General features: G+C 55.4%; 1 protein-coding gene across 6 annotated transcripts in view; it reads right to left on the bottom strand.

Moving 5' to 3' along the window:
• The window catches only part of GLI2 (GLI family zinc finger 2), a 247,689-nt gene that overhangs the window by 115,273 nt on the left and 115,705 nt on the right, over positions 1–16,711 (bottom strand). Inside the window, exon 2 of one of the 6 annotated variants that reach the window (XM_057745252.1) lies at positions 5,022–5,134. The exons of 4 other annotated variants lie outside the window; for them this stretch is intronic. The gene's annotated coding sequence lies outside the window, so the exon portion shown is untranslated. Of the gene's footprint in view, positions 1–5,021; positions 5,135–7,422; positions 7,537–16,711 lie in introns of those variants that run through there. One more of the 6 variants, XM_057745253.1, reaches the window with a different exon arrangement.

The raw sequence follows: 16,711 nt of genomic DNA, 5'->3' as shown, positions 1-16,711 counted from the left end.
CTTTCCCTCCATATGCTCTCCCTCCAAGTGAGAAGCATCTTGGCCGCGCCTGCACCCAGAGCCCGAGTCCCTGGGCTAAGATGCCCAGCCTGCGGTCCTCCCTCGGGCTTCCCCCAGATTTGGTCCACCTCTCCAGGCCCCTGAGCCCACCCTGTGCCATCAGGCCCCTGGCCATCTGGAGATGCCGACTCAGCCTCCACTCTGCTCAGACACTGAACGCTGGCAGGGGCAGTGCTTACTCATGCCCAGGTCCCTGATCAGGAGGAGCCCCTGCAAGTACAAAATCAGCTGCCACGCCAGGCACGGCCACCACCACCAGCTGCCCCGCTGCCGTGGACCCAGCATAGCCCCAGGCCACGGCCAAGTCTCCCAACATCTGCAATGGTGGGTGTCCCCTCCCCACCTGACGGATGAGGAAACAGGTCTGTTTCAGGCTGAAAAGGTCCCAGAAAGCTGGGACCCAGACCCAGGTCTGCCTGGCACCCCTGAGCCACATTCCTGCAAGTGATCACTGGCCCCAAGGCCGACAGACCCAGAACCAAATATCCCAAATGAAAGTCACCTCCAGGCGGAGTCTTGACTGAGCTGAGGTTCTCAGGCATCCAGCCCCTGCTGCAGCATCTCCCAACCACCCCCCACCCCCACACACTCCTTCTTCTTTGTGGGGACAGCAGCTGCCACGCTGTGCAGCTGTTGACAAACTAGTCAGCATCCTGCCGAGGTATCTTTCCGAGCCGCCCGCATCCTCCTGAGCAGAGAGATACCTCATTAGCGTGCTATATTTCAGCCCCGAGAAAACAATGCATGCCAAGAGACCATAAACAACCAGTACAAATGCTACAGGTCATGGATGATGGATGCCACCCGCAGATGTTCGACGTGGGCCCTGCTTACACAGACAGGAGTGCGGCCGCTTCCGGGCACATCCGTCTTCCCCCATACGCTGACGCAGGGAGAAGTCGGCACAGCCTTGCTCCACGTACTCGGGGCCACGGCTCCCACCCGCCCACCAGGAGCCTCTCTCCTGATGGGTGAAATACACTGTTCTCTGATGACTTTCAGTATTTCCACACCCCCACTATTCTACTTTGGCTACTGGTTCTTTTGATTATTATCCTAACTTTTTTTCCCCTTGGCTCCAGGTCCAGGAATTTTTCTCTTTGAAAAATAAAGTTTCAGAACACTCCAGCCAATTTTTGAAAAGGGCTGGCCAGCCAGTCAAGAAATCAGACCAACGCCAAGGCAAACAGGGGCCCTCGCATGGACCCACTGAGCCCTCACAGACTAGGCTCTGTTGGCCTGGGGGGGGTGGTTCTGGACGAGCGGCTCTGTGCGGTTCAATGCCGTCACTCTGGCCCTTGGGGTGCCAGCTGGGCAGCGGCCTGAGGTCAGGAGCCCTCTGGGGTGAGGACAGGAAATGCTGGGAGCTCTCCCCTGTCGCCAGACCTTGGGGGCAGCAGCTCCTCCGTGAACCAGCCTCTGGACATAGAAGTTGACCTGGGCGAGGTGCCAGGCCGGGACCCTGGGCATCTACACCAAAGGTGACCAAGGAGTTGTGAAATGCTCTCAGGAGTTACACACTTTGCAAACAAGCAAGGTTTTACATCGGTCCCATTTTAAGGTGATGGGGAGAAAGATGCATCTGAATGCTCAGAAGAGGGGTCCAGGGAGCCTTTGATCCCCGCCAGGGATGCTCACAGCTCACCTCAGGCATGAAGGTCAAAACACTCTGTAGGCATTAAAAAGGGGACCAAAACATAGTCTAAAGATCCCTGAGGACCCCAAGGCTCTCTCAGGGGTTCCACAAAGTCAAACTATCTTTATATTTTACTAAGATGTTATCTATCTTTTTCACTCTTGTTCTCTCACAAGTGGACTGTGACGGTTTCCAGAGGCTACCGTGGAACAGATCAAACACAGAAAAAGTATGAGAAAGCTACCTTCTATTAGGCCAGACAGTTAAGAGGTGTGTGAAATTTGAAAAAAAAAAATGCCATTCTTCTAATTTTTGGTTGCTTTGGAAAATATTTTTCATACAAATGGCTTGTTTTCATTAACGTGGCATGGCTTTGTGACTATTATTTTAAGATGAGTTGAAAATATCCTTCAAACTTCTCAGTAGGAATTTCAAAAATGGTAAATATCAATAGATGCAACTCCCACCGCAAGATCTCTTTGGAGTTCTCCATCATTTTTAAGAGTGTAAAGGAGTCCGGAGACCAAAAAGTTTGAGGACGGCAGCTGTAGAATTTTAACGACAAGGGGCCATGAAGTGAGTAGGATGCCCTGACTGGTGAAAAGGTTCCAAAGCAGCCAATACAACATGATCCCATTTTGTAAAAAAGAAGATGGATGTGTGTGTATAATATACAGACACAGAAGGAAACGGCAAACGTGTGGTCCAAGATTTCACTGCGGGCTCTGTCTGGGTGGTAGTGTGGACAGATCCCTCTGCGTCTGCAGTTCACATGTTACTACTGCTATCAAATCAAGTGAATAATTAATGTTTAAGTTTTAGCCTCCCCTTTTTGGAAAAGCCCACAGAAGAGTAAACTGAACAAATGACATTTTGAGCCCTTCCTCTGGGCTGGTACCACGCTGAGGGTTCCAGGGACGCAAGTTTATCGAATCCCAATGATACCTCTGGGTTATCAGCCTCATTTTACAGAAGAGAAACTGAAGGTCAGAGCAAAGTTGAGCATCTTGTTCACGGTCATGCAAACACAAGGTGACACAGAGCCGGGACTCCAATCTGGGCTGGTCAGTCTCCATAAGCCTGGGTCCCTGACCACTGGCTAGGTGGTGTTCCCTCGGACCTCCAGATTCGAGGAGCGGCTGCCAGCCAGGGCCTCCACCCACCCCTCCTTGGCTCCGATGGCACGTGGCCTTCTCATGCTGCCCCGCGGACTTCAACTCTGGTGGACAAGGACCCAGCTTCCTTATAAGCATCCTGAATCCCCTGTGTCCACCTGCAGATCAGGCAGGTGACTACTGGACGGGGCCACCAGCAGCAGCACCTCAGCAGGGGTCCAGCCACCACCCCCTCCCTCAGAAGCTCATCCCAAATCAGAACCCAGGTGCAGCCTCAGAGGCTGGGACCGCTGCCTTCCCCGGAAGTGAGGTCACAGCTGCGGGATCCCCCAAGGCACAGACCTTCAACCTCAGCTCCTGGACCACCACCCCACGTGGACTTGGAGGAGGTCACAGGGCGGCTGTCAACAGCCTGGGGTCATGTCGCCGCTGCCTCCTCCAGCCAGCTGACCCCGGTCATCAGCTGCCCCTTGCCTAGCACGTGGATGGGTTCTGTGCTCCCTTCCCGCCTCCGCAGGCGGCTCCCCATCTCTGCAGGCGGTTCCCCATCTCCTTCACCCCTGGCACAGTGCGATGTCGTGCCCAGACCCCGTGTGTCCCCCGGGCTCCCCCTGGGAAGGGCCCGAACTCTCCACTGATTTCTGAGCGAGTGTGCTTGCTGTGGGAGCTGAGGAAACATAATAAATGGGCCTGGCTCCATGTGCAGCACCTAATTTGCAATAATATTGAAGTCTCCAACAATAACTCATTTACTCTTATAATAAATATATAAAAAAAAAGACAAATTGCTACATTGAACATGCATTTTCTTCACTGCAAGTAGCTGCGACCCCAGGGAGAAAGCCGTGTGCTGCTAACTAATAGTAAATCCTTTGGAAAATCATGTGTCATAATGATGGACAACCAGGGAAGAGGTATTAAATAGATTTAGAGGTTAGCAACTCTAACAAGAACAAAAGCCGTCCTTCGCAAACCCGCACCTATAAGAGCGCAGATCAGTCGTGATTAGCGCTCACCTTCGGACAGCCCAGGTGCACAGAGGGAGAGAAAAGTTTCTGTCCTGGGCAGGTGTGGCTGGCGGGGTGTCAGGACAGAGCTGCGATGGGGGGAGGGGGCACGGTGGAGGCGTGGGCCAGGACCTCCAGGCCTGCCAGGACCCTCAGAGGGAAGATCTCACCTCCGTTTCCAAGGAGCCAGCCCCTCCCTTTCATCCTGAATCAAATGCTCACAGAGCTCACTACACCCAGCTCAAGGCAGGCACTGGGGATGCAGGGGGATGCAGCCCTCTCTTGAGAAGAAAGGCCTGATCTTGGGATAAGGAAGGCTCCTAGCGGTGTCAGTGTCAGGGCCCCTGAGGAAGCCCAGCGGCCGAGGACAGGCCTGAGGGAAGGGCTGCCTCTTCTCCTAGTTCACTCGTTCAAGACTAGTGCAGCCATGAGTCACTCTTTCCAATCTGTTTCTCCAAGTCCTGAGTTTTGTCTTCTTCAATTTGGGAGTTCTGGCCTCAAGGACAGGGATTGACAGCCTTGTCCCAAATTCCGAGTGGCCTCTGCCTTTCCAACCTTGGGTTTCAGTAAGAGGCCTGGCACAGAGCTGGTACCCCACGGCTGCTTACTGAACTGAAAGGTGGGCATGGGTGGCATTTATTGCATGTCTGCTGGCTGAGGGCTCTGTAGGAACAGGAGGCTCAAGGCGGGTGGATGGTAGCCCTCCCGAGGCTCTGGGGCTCCAGGCACCGGCTCCGACTGGGAGCTGGGTGGCCCTCTGGCAAGAGCCAGGTCTGGAGCTGGCATGTGGCACAGCTACTTAGAGAGGCAGAGGTACCTGTGCAATCTTGCCACAGGGGTCACATGCTGCCAACTTTATACCCTGCCCTCCAGTGCGGAGCTGGCATTAAGCCGACACAGGTGTGGGGCAATGTCCGTGTCACCTGTGAAGTTCATGTTCTGATCAACATCATTGAGAATCACACCTTGGCCGGGGTCGTCCCACTCCCACTCTAATCGCTTTCACCAATTCCCTAGGAGACCCAAACCAAGTTGCTTCTTTCTCCCAGGACTCAATTTCCCCAGCTACAAAATGGGGGGAGGGGAGTTGCCTAGACACTACACATATGTCCACAGTTTTTCCTCATTCATTCATTCAGCCAATGAAGGAAAAGTTTTCCTCTTAAACGGATACACGTAATCGACAGCTCTGAAATAACTCACCAAGACAGAGGCAATTCCATGAAAACAATGCTGCAAACCAAACCCAGCTTCTTCCCCCAAGAACATCAGTCTCTTGGGCGCCAACTCACACTTGGAGGCTCTGTACTCCAGCTCTAGTTAAAATACACAGATACCACTTAGACTTTTGATAGACTTGGCTTTAAAACTCAATACTACACATTAGCCCAACATACTCATACTTACTGGAAATTGGGAACGTTTCCAAAAGTGTCTAGAAAGAGAAACAAAATACTAAGCCACGTGGAGAGAGCCGTGGACCCCCTGCAGTCTGGAGCCCCGAAGGGGACGCCCCTTGACCTTTGAGAATGGGCTTTGCTTGCATTTCCTTCCTTCCTCCCTCCATTCCTCTGACTTCAAAATACAAATGCATAGATTTGACTTCACTGGTGCTGTCTGCCTTTGGGGTTGCCAAACTGTTCCTTCACTGGCTCCCATCATCTCCCTTCTGGAAACCTTTCCATAGTTTAAGCAACGCTGCCTGGTGATTGATGACTATTTTGCAACGGCTATCAGTTTACTATTTTAACCAATATATCATAAATCAGGAAGAGGAATGCCGGGTCCAACTGGAGAGTGTAGCTTTCGCTCGTTACCTGGGAGGATTATAGCCATTTCATAAAATCCATTATCTAGGGAAAGGATCCTATTGGCAGGGACCAGCGAAATTCATTTCATGCTTCAAAAGTTTGCGATGGGGCCAGTTAGGAAAAAAACCCTAAATTGTTTGGAAGGTAGAGATCATGATTTGTTTAAAAACCACAAATGGGCAAGACTGAGCTGTGTCCATTATACCAAATGGCACTTTGTACTCAAATGCACAGGGCCAGGCCCCCTGACCGCAGGCCGCCCCCAACTCACCAACAGCTGGGTGGAGGAGCGCCCCTCCCCGCCCCCACCCCAGGGCAGGCTATGCTCTCTCTTTTCCAGGCCCTGTCCCCCTCCGAGGCCGTCTGTTCCTGTCCCTCCAGCCCTGTCTCACCGTGGCAGCTAGAGGGATGTTCCCACACCACACCGGGGCACGTCTTTCTGCTGCCCTGTGGATCGGGGTCCCAAACCCCATGGCCTGTGACACCAGGGGGCCCATCTCCTCTTTCATCTCATCCCTCCCCTCCCCTAGACCCTACCAGGGACAGTGACTTCCTCTCTCCTCCTGCCCCCTCAGCAGCATGTGGGGCTGCTCCCTCTGCTGGGAAGGGATTCCCCTCTATAATACAGAGAAGCATCTTTCGAGCTGACAGCGGCTGTTTCCCTGCTATCCACTACGTGTGGGTTTCTGGACACGTCTCCTCCTTTAGCACAATCACACTCTGATTTGATATGGGGTCGCATCACCATTTCCGCCAAAGGCAGCCACCAGGAAGGCCTCACCACCCCACCTAACTTTGTTTCCAACTGGCAAAGGGGAAAACACAAATTTCCCAGGGAAAAGCCCAAACAAGGACAGGGGTTGAGGGGGCCTCTGTCCCTGCGTGTCCCTCCCTGAGTTCCTCTACGCCAGGGAGCAGTTCACAAGGCCTCAGGGGCACCATCACCCCCACTGGAACAAGCCCCCCACCTTCAGGACCCCCGGGGGCCTCTTTCCTGGGGGCCCTGAAGGCCAGGCCAAGTAAGGACCCTTAGGAAGCCAAAAGAAGGAAGAATCAAAAGGAACTTAAAAAGGGACCATGAAAGAAAGTGTCTTCCAGATTTTGCCAAGCCTGGAGAACATTCTCTTTGAATACGATTTTGTTTCCTCCTCTCCTCAACTCAACTTTTCCAAAATTCATTCCTCAGGCACAGACAGCATCTTCCCCCAGCACACAGCATCTTCCCCAGGGAAGCTCAGCTTTAACACACGTTTTTCTAAGTAACTGGGTGCTGAGGCTCCGCAGACAATAAAGATTCTTGTCTGCGAGTCCTCCTTGCTGCTAAGACCACCGGGGAACTGCAGTGGCTCAGCTTTGCCAGACCTCAGAAGAAACTCCGGGTTCAAAGTTCTCACCCGCACCCGGAGAGTTTGAGGGGCTGTCTGTCCGGAGCGAGGAGCTGACAGAAATCCTGCAATTGACGATGTGAATTTCCCTCCCACCCCCTCCCTGGCAACCTCGCCCTTCCCCATCCCCAAGCAGGAGTCACTTCACTTTCTTTCTTGCTGGGGGGGGGGGGGGGGGGGAGAGGAGGAGGATCCCACCTTCCCTCCCCTTCCAGCTCTTTTCGTTCCCTCCCCCACCTCCCCCTCCCCTCCCCCAGCATTCTCCCGACTTCAAACTTGGAGCAAGGCGACCCAGGGCGGGCCGGGCAGGGGAAAGCTGCACAGGCCAGGCCTGTGCAAACAAGAGCGGCCGCCTCCTCATTTCCACTTGAAGCGTCGCAGGAAAGCGGCCTTTCTCCTTCAACTTACCCTGCGCGGCCGCGAGGGAGGAGGAACGCGCCCGCAGGGGCGGCCGTGCGGGGAGGGCGCTGCCGGGCCGGGGAGAGGCCGCCGCAGCCGCGGGATGGAGCAGCGGGAGGGAACATCAAGTGGCCGCCGGGAGGGGGGCGGGGCGCATGAATCATTGATGACCTGCGCCGCTCGCGGGCTCGCTCGGGAGGCTTTAGGAACGCGGCTAAGGTAAAGGCTGGCTGGACTGGGGGATCCGGCTTGCCGCTGTGGGCTGCGTGTGCTCCTCCCTGCGGGGACCTTTCCCAGCCGGGGAGCTGCAGGCACTTTCCTGCCGGGAGAAGCTGCCTGTCTGCTGGTCCCCGCGGAGCTGGGCTGGGCTGTCCCGGGGTAAGGGTGCGGAGCTGGGGTGGCTGTGATGCCTCAGGTGCCCTGCTCTGCAACTCCAGAGGGAGAGGGAGCTGGCTGGGACCTTAGGGGTCCATCTGGACTGGAAGGCGTGCTGGGTAAGGAGGGGAAACGGAGGCCCCGGGAAGGGAAGGTGACTTGCCCAAGGTGCCCAGTGAGGTGGTGAAAGACATGACTGGACCCCAGGCCACTGTCCCCCGTCTTCTCTGGAAGGTTCCCTGGCTCCCTGTGGACACTGAGAGCCACAGAGCCAGGGAGTAGAGACCCCGCCCCCCATCCTTGGCAGCGTGGCCCGTCATACACAGGGGTCACAGGAGGATCTGACTCCAACCCCAGCCAGCTAATGTCACTAACTGGAGTTTGTCTTTTGAGTGTGGAATCCTTTCCAAGCTGAGGAAACTCACTCTTCCTCCCTCGTTTCACTTCCGGGGGGGGCGGGGCATGGCAATTACCTTGGGACAAGCAGTGCCCGTCAAACACAGCTCGTGGACCTGCCTGGGGAAGTCTGCCAGGACCACTGAGCCTGCTAAGCCTCTGCCCTGCCCACCCCCCACTTTTGCCAGGTGCTGGTGGAAGGATTCTATATTTCTGCTAACAGAGGGGAGGGGCCTAACGGGGAGGGGAGGGGTCAGTATCACTGTTATCTTCTGCCCTTTTAACCCCAATGACATTCTGTACATTTTTCCCATTTGATCTCAAGGCATCATGAAAATGAAAAGCGGCCATTCTGTCCCCCTATGGGAGATCCTGCCTTAAGTAATGGGATTAACAGAAGGACAAGGGACTAGAGATTTACCTCAGGACTGGAAAGGAGCGGGGGAAGGACGTGACCTGGAGGTGGAAGGCTCCAGAACCAACCACCCCCTCCCCATGCCCTGACCCTCTTGGGTCCCCCTCCTCTTTAGAAGGTCCCCAACTCCATGCCCACACCTGAGACCCTCTGAGTGTGACCAACATCCAGCCCTGCCCAACCCTCCACACTCTGCTTCAAGAGCACCTGGAGGCCCCCAAAGCAAGACACACTCCTACAGAGCGGGCAGAGCCTGAAGGACCCACTTCTAAGCCGGGAAGGCAGCCCAGGCCTCCACCATCCTCCCTGGAATCTTGAAGGAACTGTGTGCATCACGAGCTCAGTCCCACAGACACCAAGTGCATCCTTCACTCAAAGCCCAGGCAGTGCTGCCCCAGGCACAGGGCATCGGACTGGATGTGGCCCGCCTGCCCATCACTTCCGCCCTGCCTTTGACCTGCCCAGGGCACACTGCCAGCCACTGGCTACAGGAGCAGAGCCCCCCCCCCCCCCCCCCCACCGTGAGGCCCCACATCCACAAGGGGCTCCGCTCACAGGCGCGGGCCTCACCAGGGCCTCGGGATCCCAGGCCAGTACTGTTCAGGCCTGCACGCTCCCTCCACACTCAGAGCAGCAGGGCTTGACCTGAGTCAAGGCTACTTCCTGGGACAGGAGGGTGTGGAGGAGACAGCCAAACCAGATGGGGCTGGTGGAGATGTAAAGGGTCAGAGGTTTGTCTCGGTCGATTACACAAAAAGCACATCCCCAAACCTCCTGGGTCAGCAAAACAAAAAAGCAGATCCCTCCTTGGGTGGTACGGCCTCAGATGGCACCACAAAGCCCACAAAAAGAAAACAAGGGAAATGACCCAAACTTTGCCTCAGCCTCAGGGGAGCACAAGGTCCGGGGCAGAGGGGGTGGTGGGAGGCTAGAGGCACAGAGCCTCGGTCAGGAGGTCCCTGTCCTGATGGAATCCGCACCCAGAACACCGCGAGGCAGGGCTGTGGGTGGGGGCAGGGAGTCCTCCCCAGATAGTTGAGAACTGGCCTAGCAGCTGTTTGTTGTGAGCTCATCCAGCGAGAGGCTTCCTGACTTAAGGCATGTGGCCATTCTGGAGCCTCCCAAAGCCCTACAATCAAGCCTCCGAACATTCTAGAAGCTCAAGCTGGATATATCCAGCCTTCCCAACCTCCCAAGCCCCACCCCCAACGCTGCTCACAGATGGAAGTGAGGTGGCCCGAGGAGGCAGGACCACAGAACAGCACTGTCCCCCCTTCCCCTCCAGCCAGAATGAGACGACTCCTGACCCAACCATGAACACCCCACAAACAAGGCTGCTCTGTGCCCCACAACCATCTCCAGATACCCCTCCCCAACACGTCTGCTTCCCCTGGTTCAGGCCTTCCACATGCGGCAATGACTCTGAGCTGATTCTCTTCCGCCAAGCTTAAGGGGGCTTTAAAGAAATGTCCTTCTGTGGCTTATAAAAGCCCCAGAGAGACCAAAAGCCATGCTGTGTCTAATGCCCGGCTCAAGTAAAAAAGGGTGGAACCTCCTCCAGGAAGCCCACCACCCACCTCTCTCTCTTTTCCATACATACAGACACACCAGGGTCAGCACAGAACAGGACTCACAGACCCAGAGGATTATTTCGAGCTGCCTTGGCCCGGAGAAAGCCATACCAGACAGAGCAGGTGGAAAACTGACACAGCCTGGCTACAAAGCCACGGCCACTGTGCTCCCTCGCCTACAGGGGCCACGTTCCCCGGAAGCAGCTGCCCTGCCCGGGTGTGTGGCGCGCACAGGCCCCACAGGAGGACCGTGGCAGCCCCCCAGGCCCCCAACTGGCCTCCTGTCCCCACTCCACCCTCACAGAGCCTCCCACTCAGACATGGGTTCTCCACAGCCTGGAACTCCGGCTCCACTGAAGCCCAGTAGATGACGTCCCCACAAACGGGCCACCTGGCTGCTAAGCTGGCCTTCTCCCTGAACTCGTGTGCCTGCAGACCCAGCACACTCCCTCCCTCCTGCTCTCAGCCCCTCCTCGGCCCTTGCAGTCCCACCTCTTCGGAGCATGAGCCTTCCTGGCTGGGGTCCCCTGGCCTCACCCTCCCGTGGCTTCTCTTTGCCTTCGTGGGACAGGACACATCAGACCCTTGATTTTATTCAGAATCCAAGCTGTTCCCACTTACAAATGAGCTGTGTTCCCCAAGTTCAGCATTTTGTAAATCAATGATGTGGACCGCAGATGCATTTTTCCCACACCAAATAATGTCATGTGAGTAGGCTTCCAGGTGACCCACAATGCACTGGGATTCTGTATATCTGTAGTTAAAACCTCAATTTAAAAAGTACAATCCCCAGAGAAAAAAAGATGTCATATGATATCACTTATACGTGGAATCTAGAGAAATGGTACCAATGAACCTATTTACAAAACAGAAATTGAGTCACAGACGAAGAAAACAGACTTATGGTTACCAAGGGGAAAGTGGGGGGGGGGGATAACTTGGGAGATTGGGACTGACATATACACACTACTACATGTAAAACAGGTTATTATAAGAACCTACTGTACAGCACAGGGAACTCTACTCAATACTCTGTAATGACCTATATGGGAAAAGAATCTAAAAAAGAGTGGATATATGTGTACATGTAACTGAATCACTTTGCTGCACACCTGAAACGAACACAACATTGTAAATCAACTCTACTCAAATCAAAACTAATTTTAAAACATTAAAAATAAAATAAAAAGTACAATCCTGGTAATGAAGCAAATTGAAAGCCATTAAACATTTGATTACAACAGAATAAAGATCTGCGTGTTGTCTGTCGTGTCCCAGGGCTTGAAGCAAAGCAGACGGCACCCCATCAAAGCAGAGATGGCTGGGGTGGATTCTACAGCCAGGGCTTGTCCTCTCGGGGTGCTGGGGCGGGGGTGGGCACCCACGGCTCACACAGTCCTTGGCTGGGGGCAGTATGGCCACTGGCTGGCGGTGGAGGGGGCAGCAGAAATTTCTGTGACAGCCCTTCTTGGGGGAACTTAAAGCAGGCCTTGTGCTCCCGAGGTCTCCCAAGGTCCCTCTTAGGCCCATCATCTTCTACCTGACCTGCTGACCTGGGGCAAGAAGCCTTTCTTGTCTTTAACAAGGTCAAGTTGTGAGTCATCTAAGCCAGGTCCTCCAGTGGTCCAGACACAGCAAAGGCTGTTTCCAGGGCTCGCATCAACTTACAACCTGAGGAAGCAGATGCTGCGAACACCGGTGACAGCTAGAAAGTGGCAGAGCCCGCAACCAGCAACATGGCCGCTCCTGTGAAGCGCTCACACTTCAGACCCACAGGCAACCCATGGGGGCGGGGCCTGCCTCCCACTTTCCCTGGGTTGTTGGAGACCCCTCTCGTTCACCCAGGATGGCGGAGTGCCTGCTTGGCACGCACTCTGGTGAAGCAATGATGAGTACGAGGCTCTGTATCTCCCTAAAGACCTGAGAATGCAAAATCTCCATCCACGCCTGCTGGGTCCGGTGCGCTTGGCCAGCTCACCTGGATGCCAGGTGCTCCTGGGGCACCCATGGCCACTGCCAAGGGCTTCCAGCTCACTCAGCTCTGGCCAATCCACCCTGCGGGAGAGGCAGCCGGGCAGACACTGCTCAGCATATCTTACAGAGAGGAGACAAGAGTGCCTGAAACCCCATGGCTGGCGTGGCTGGCAGGTCAGACAGAACCCAGGACTTCTGGGAGCTCCCGGAGAGTAAGGACTGCTGTGTCCCCAGAACCCAGCAGGAAGCCTGGCGCAGAGTGAGCGCTGGCAGGGTGGCGGGCGAACTGCGGCCTTCTGTTAGGCGGCATCTCCACGCAGGCATGTGTTCATCCCACAAACATTCAGTAAATGCCTTTGGGGCCACAGCTCACCCGAAGTGCATTCCAGGTCTCCTCGGAGGCCTCCCGTACAGACATCTGGGCTCTCTAAGCCTTTCCCCCATCTAGAATCCTGGGCCTGGGAGGCCTGGCTTCCCCCTGCTCGCCCCCAAAGGCATAGGTAAGCTGGGGACTTCGAACAAGAGACAACAGGGGTAGGTGGCCACAGAGAACTCCCCAAGTGCCGCGGTCCCAGCGCTTAGGGACCATCCGGCCACCTCCCCTTTGCCATCACGCCGCCGGTCACCCGAGCCTGGCCTGCCCAAGGCAGGCGCCTTTTCTTACTTGTTTCCTTTGGGGAGAAAGAGGAAGAAAAGACTCACACGCGGGACCACGTCACCCCTTCTGGGGCGGCTGTGCATCTCCGCATTCCTCCTCCCGATCTGGGGTGGCTCACCCCTCAGATGTATAATGAATCAGGCACTCGCTCATTAAAAAAAAATGACAAGCGAAGAGCTCACTGAAATCCGCCGAGCTGCCGGAGCCTGCAGACACAATCCCTGCCTAGCTCTGCGATTCCTCTGTGGTCCAGCGCTAATGAGTCTGTAGGGTGGACAGGCCAGCTCGTGAGCCTCTTAGTGCTTACCGTGTGGGCAGCCAAGTCACCTTTCCAGGCCGGGCAGTACCAGGCCCGCAGGCTAAGGCCTTTTTCATCTCTATTCACAAAGGGGCTCAGCTCAGCAGGCCCCCACACCCCCAAGGTCAGGGAGGCAGGAGAGCATCCCCAGCGCCATGGAGAGTCAGTCCTGCTGTGGTGTCAGCAATCCACCACATCCATGTCCCCCAAGGGTCCTGAGACCTGGTAGGACTTAGAGACTAAAACATGAGACTGACTTTTGGTCTTAAAAAGCAAGGAAGTGAACAAAAGGACTTGACCGGAGCCCAGATAGCTACAGGGCGGCTGTCCCCAGCCTTGGGCCTGGCACTAGGACCACCTCCCAGATCTTTTCACCTAGAGCTGGATCCCAGAGAGGCCAGACCCCAGACAAAAGAAACACAGCAGAGGGCACCCTAGCATCTCCCGCCAGCCTGCCAGTACTTTGTGTGTTTTATATTCACTTCTGCATTCACCACATATGGGGGCCTACGCCCCCTGCAGTGTTTTACAGGCAGCCTTGGAGCCTGGCAGGGTGGTAGTGCCTTGAACACAGACAGCCCTGGGATGGCACACAGAGCAGAGGGATTCAGAGTCTTAACCCATCATCCATCACCTGCCATTGAACAATAAACGACAGTTTTATTCCTGGGGGCAGGGGTCTCGGGGCGCCAAGATCTTAAGGGCCTGGTGGTCCAGCCCTCAGCCCGGATTATCACCGTTTACCCAGGGTACATCACCCCCACCAGCACTGCAGGCTCCCACCTCTGGGCGCTGCATCAGGGGCCATGATGAAATCAGCTCCGATTCTGACAACAATCCTGTAAGGTAGGAACATTAACCCCTACAGTATTAGAAGTGGGGTAACTCGTTCGGGGCCTCAGGGCTGAGTTACGGAGCCCGCCTCCTTCCTGTCCCCTAGGTATCTGTCACGTCCACTGCTCTACCCTCAACAGCTCCCTAGTAACGATGGAGCTGGGCCCAGGCTCTGTGATGAGCCCCTGTCTGCACACGATGGAACCTTCCACAGGAACGTCTCCCAAGGCAAATGGCTTACCTGCAGCCCCACCACGCCACCACACACACATCTCTGACCCACCAGGACAGCTGTCTGAAATGCCCACCCCGGGTCCCTCCACACAGCTCCGCCATCTATCCTTCAAGCCGGCCACCTCTCCCAAGGGCCCCTCATCACTCCATGTCACGGTGACGGCAGCCAAGTCTCACTCCCAGAACCCTGACTTTGGGTCAAGTCCAAGGGGAGCCTTTAGAGCAGGGGTCCCCACCCCCCAGGCCACACAGCAGGAGGTGAGTGGCAGGCGGGTGAGCAAAGCTTCTGTGCTGCTCTCTGTCACTCGCTGCCCATCACCCGCATTACGGCCTGAACCATCCCCACCCCATCCATGGAAAAACTGTCTTCCGTGAAACCGGTCCCTGGTGCCAAAAAGGTTGGGGACTGCTGCTTTAGACCATCTATAAATGACAGTGACAGCCAGTCTGAGCACAGGGAGCTCCAGGGCCTGGGCCAGAGGCGTGAGTGAATCTGAGGACCAGGATGAACGCAGGGAAAGGATGATGGACCCCACAGTGCAGATGAAGGAGCCAAAGTGGGATGCGTAGTGCCACATGGCTCCTTGGTGACACCGGTACCACAGCTGTGCCTTGGGGGCGTCTTATCGTATGAAGGAGATAGAAATTCCTGGCCGTGGGTTGACTGTAGATCAGGAAGTGAGTCTGGACACTAACCTGGTCCGTTACCACTGATCCACCAGGGGGACCTTAATAAATTCCCCAAACCTCTTGGGTCCCCCCACCCCAACCCCATCCATTCTCCACCCTGCAGTCAGGGAGGGTACGTGCCTGCCTGGCCACCGCAATGACCTCTGGAAGCAGAGCGGGTGGGGTGAGGCCTGCATTTCTGTATGGGCTTCTGTACTGTTTACACATGTTCTAGAAAGTAGGCATAACATTTTTTTTTTTTTTTCTGGCACATGGGCTTAGTTGCTCCGCGGCATGTGGGATCTTCCTGGAGCAGGGATTGAACCCGTGTCCTCTGCATTGGCAGGCAGATTCTTAACCACTGCACCACCTAGGAAGCCTTAGGCATAACTTCTTAATAACAAAAAAGGAGGCTCGTCTATGGGGTTGTTTGCTGTGAGGCTTAGCTGTCTTCATTCATCACTCACTCATTCATCCCACACAGCCTCCCAGCTCTTGTTTCAGGCAGGAGTTCCTTCCTGCAAGAGGGGCAGGGGTCACATTTAGGGGCCTGTGACATTCCCAGACCAAGGAAGGATGAAGTGGAGAAAGCTCTGGATTCTCAGGCAGGAGGCCCTGGCTTCTACTTTTGCAACCAACTCCATGTGTGACCTCGGGGTGGCCCCTCCTCCCCCTCGCCACCTCCCCAGGCCTGAGTGGCCTCACCTGTAAAAAGGAAAAAGGCCCCTCCTATCTCTGATGTTGCCAGATGCTCGGGGGACCCAGGGGCAGGGTCCCAGAAAATAGCAAGTAACTGGAGGCTGCCCAGCCCCAGACAATCTCCTTTATGAGATGGATGAAGAGCATCTTTGTAATGAGGCTATTAGCCAGGTCATCTTGGGGCGTGGGGAGGCGACGCCCCACCCTGCTGTGCCTTGGCAAAGCCCAGCTCAGGACTGAGCCTCGTACGGAGGCGCTGCCGGGGCAAGACCGCTCTGGTCCTGCCCGAGCCTGGAACACGCAGGAGACAATTCCTTGCAAAACCCATGCCTCGGGGTGGAGTCTGCCCTACATTAAGAAACACTTTCCAAATGAGATAATTATTTAATAGGTAATAAGTGGAGTCAGGAGGGGGCGGAGGGAATTTGGCTGATTAAATGCCTGTGGCCCCCAGCACTGCCTGCCTTCCCCAGAGCTTAGCCCCCACCCCCTGCCCCCCGCCACCTCCTGATGTCCTCTGAGCCCAAGCTCACCATCACCACTTCCCAGGTACTGAGAACCAGCCCGTGGCCACCAGGCTGCATAGGAAACCTGAGCCAGAGGGCCCACACAAGACGCCAGGCGGAACCCAAGCCGTCCTGCCCTCCCCGTCACTCAGCAGCTTGTCTCTTTCCCTATCCCGTCTGGGGAACTCCAGGGCCCAAGTGGGAAAAGAGCAGGATGCAAGGAGACGAGGGTGGAGCCAGGAGAGGGAAGCGGTGAGAACCATCAGAGCCTGCCCATCACTGCTCACAGCTTGGCATTGGCGGGAGTCCTGCATCCTCAGAAAGCTTCATCTGGTTCTGTCCATCCCGACCCAACAAGGTGGAGGCAGGGTGTCAAAGGAGGCCTTGATTAGTCTTCAACTTTATGGACATGGGGGAGAAAGAGGCATCACCCACCAGCTACATGCAGGTACCATGTGGAGTACATGCATTTAATGGCACAGATTTGTATATATCTTGTTTCTTGACAATAAAGACACTGAGCCTCAGGAAGGTTAAGTGACTTACCCAAGGTCATCAGCCCCGAAAATCAATCCCACTCTTGCCTGGCTTCAAAGGGCACCATGCTCTGCTCCACCTGCCTGCCCTGAGCACCAGCAAGTGTGACCTCCTTTCCCACCTCAAGCAGTC

Source organism: Hippopotamus amphibius, chromosome 8 (genome assembly GCF_030028045.1).
Source record: "Hippopotamus amphibius kiboko isolate mHipAmp2 chromosome 8, mHipAmp2.hap2, whole genome shotgun sequence".
Taxonomy (NCBI): domain Eukaryota; kingdom Metazoa; phylum Chordata; class Mammalia; order Artiodactyla; family Hippopotamidae; genus Hippopotamus; species Hippopotamus amphibius.
This window is presented reverse-complemented; position numbering and strand designations above follow the sequence as displayed.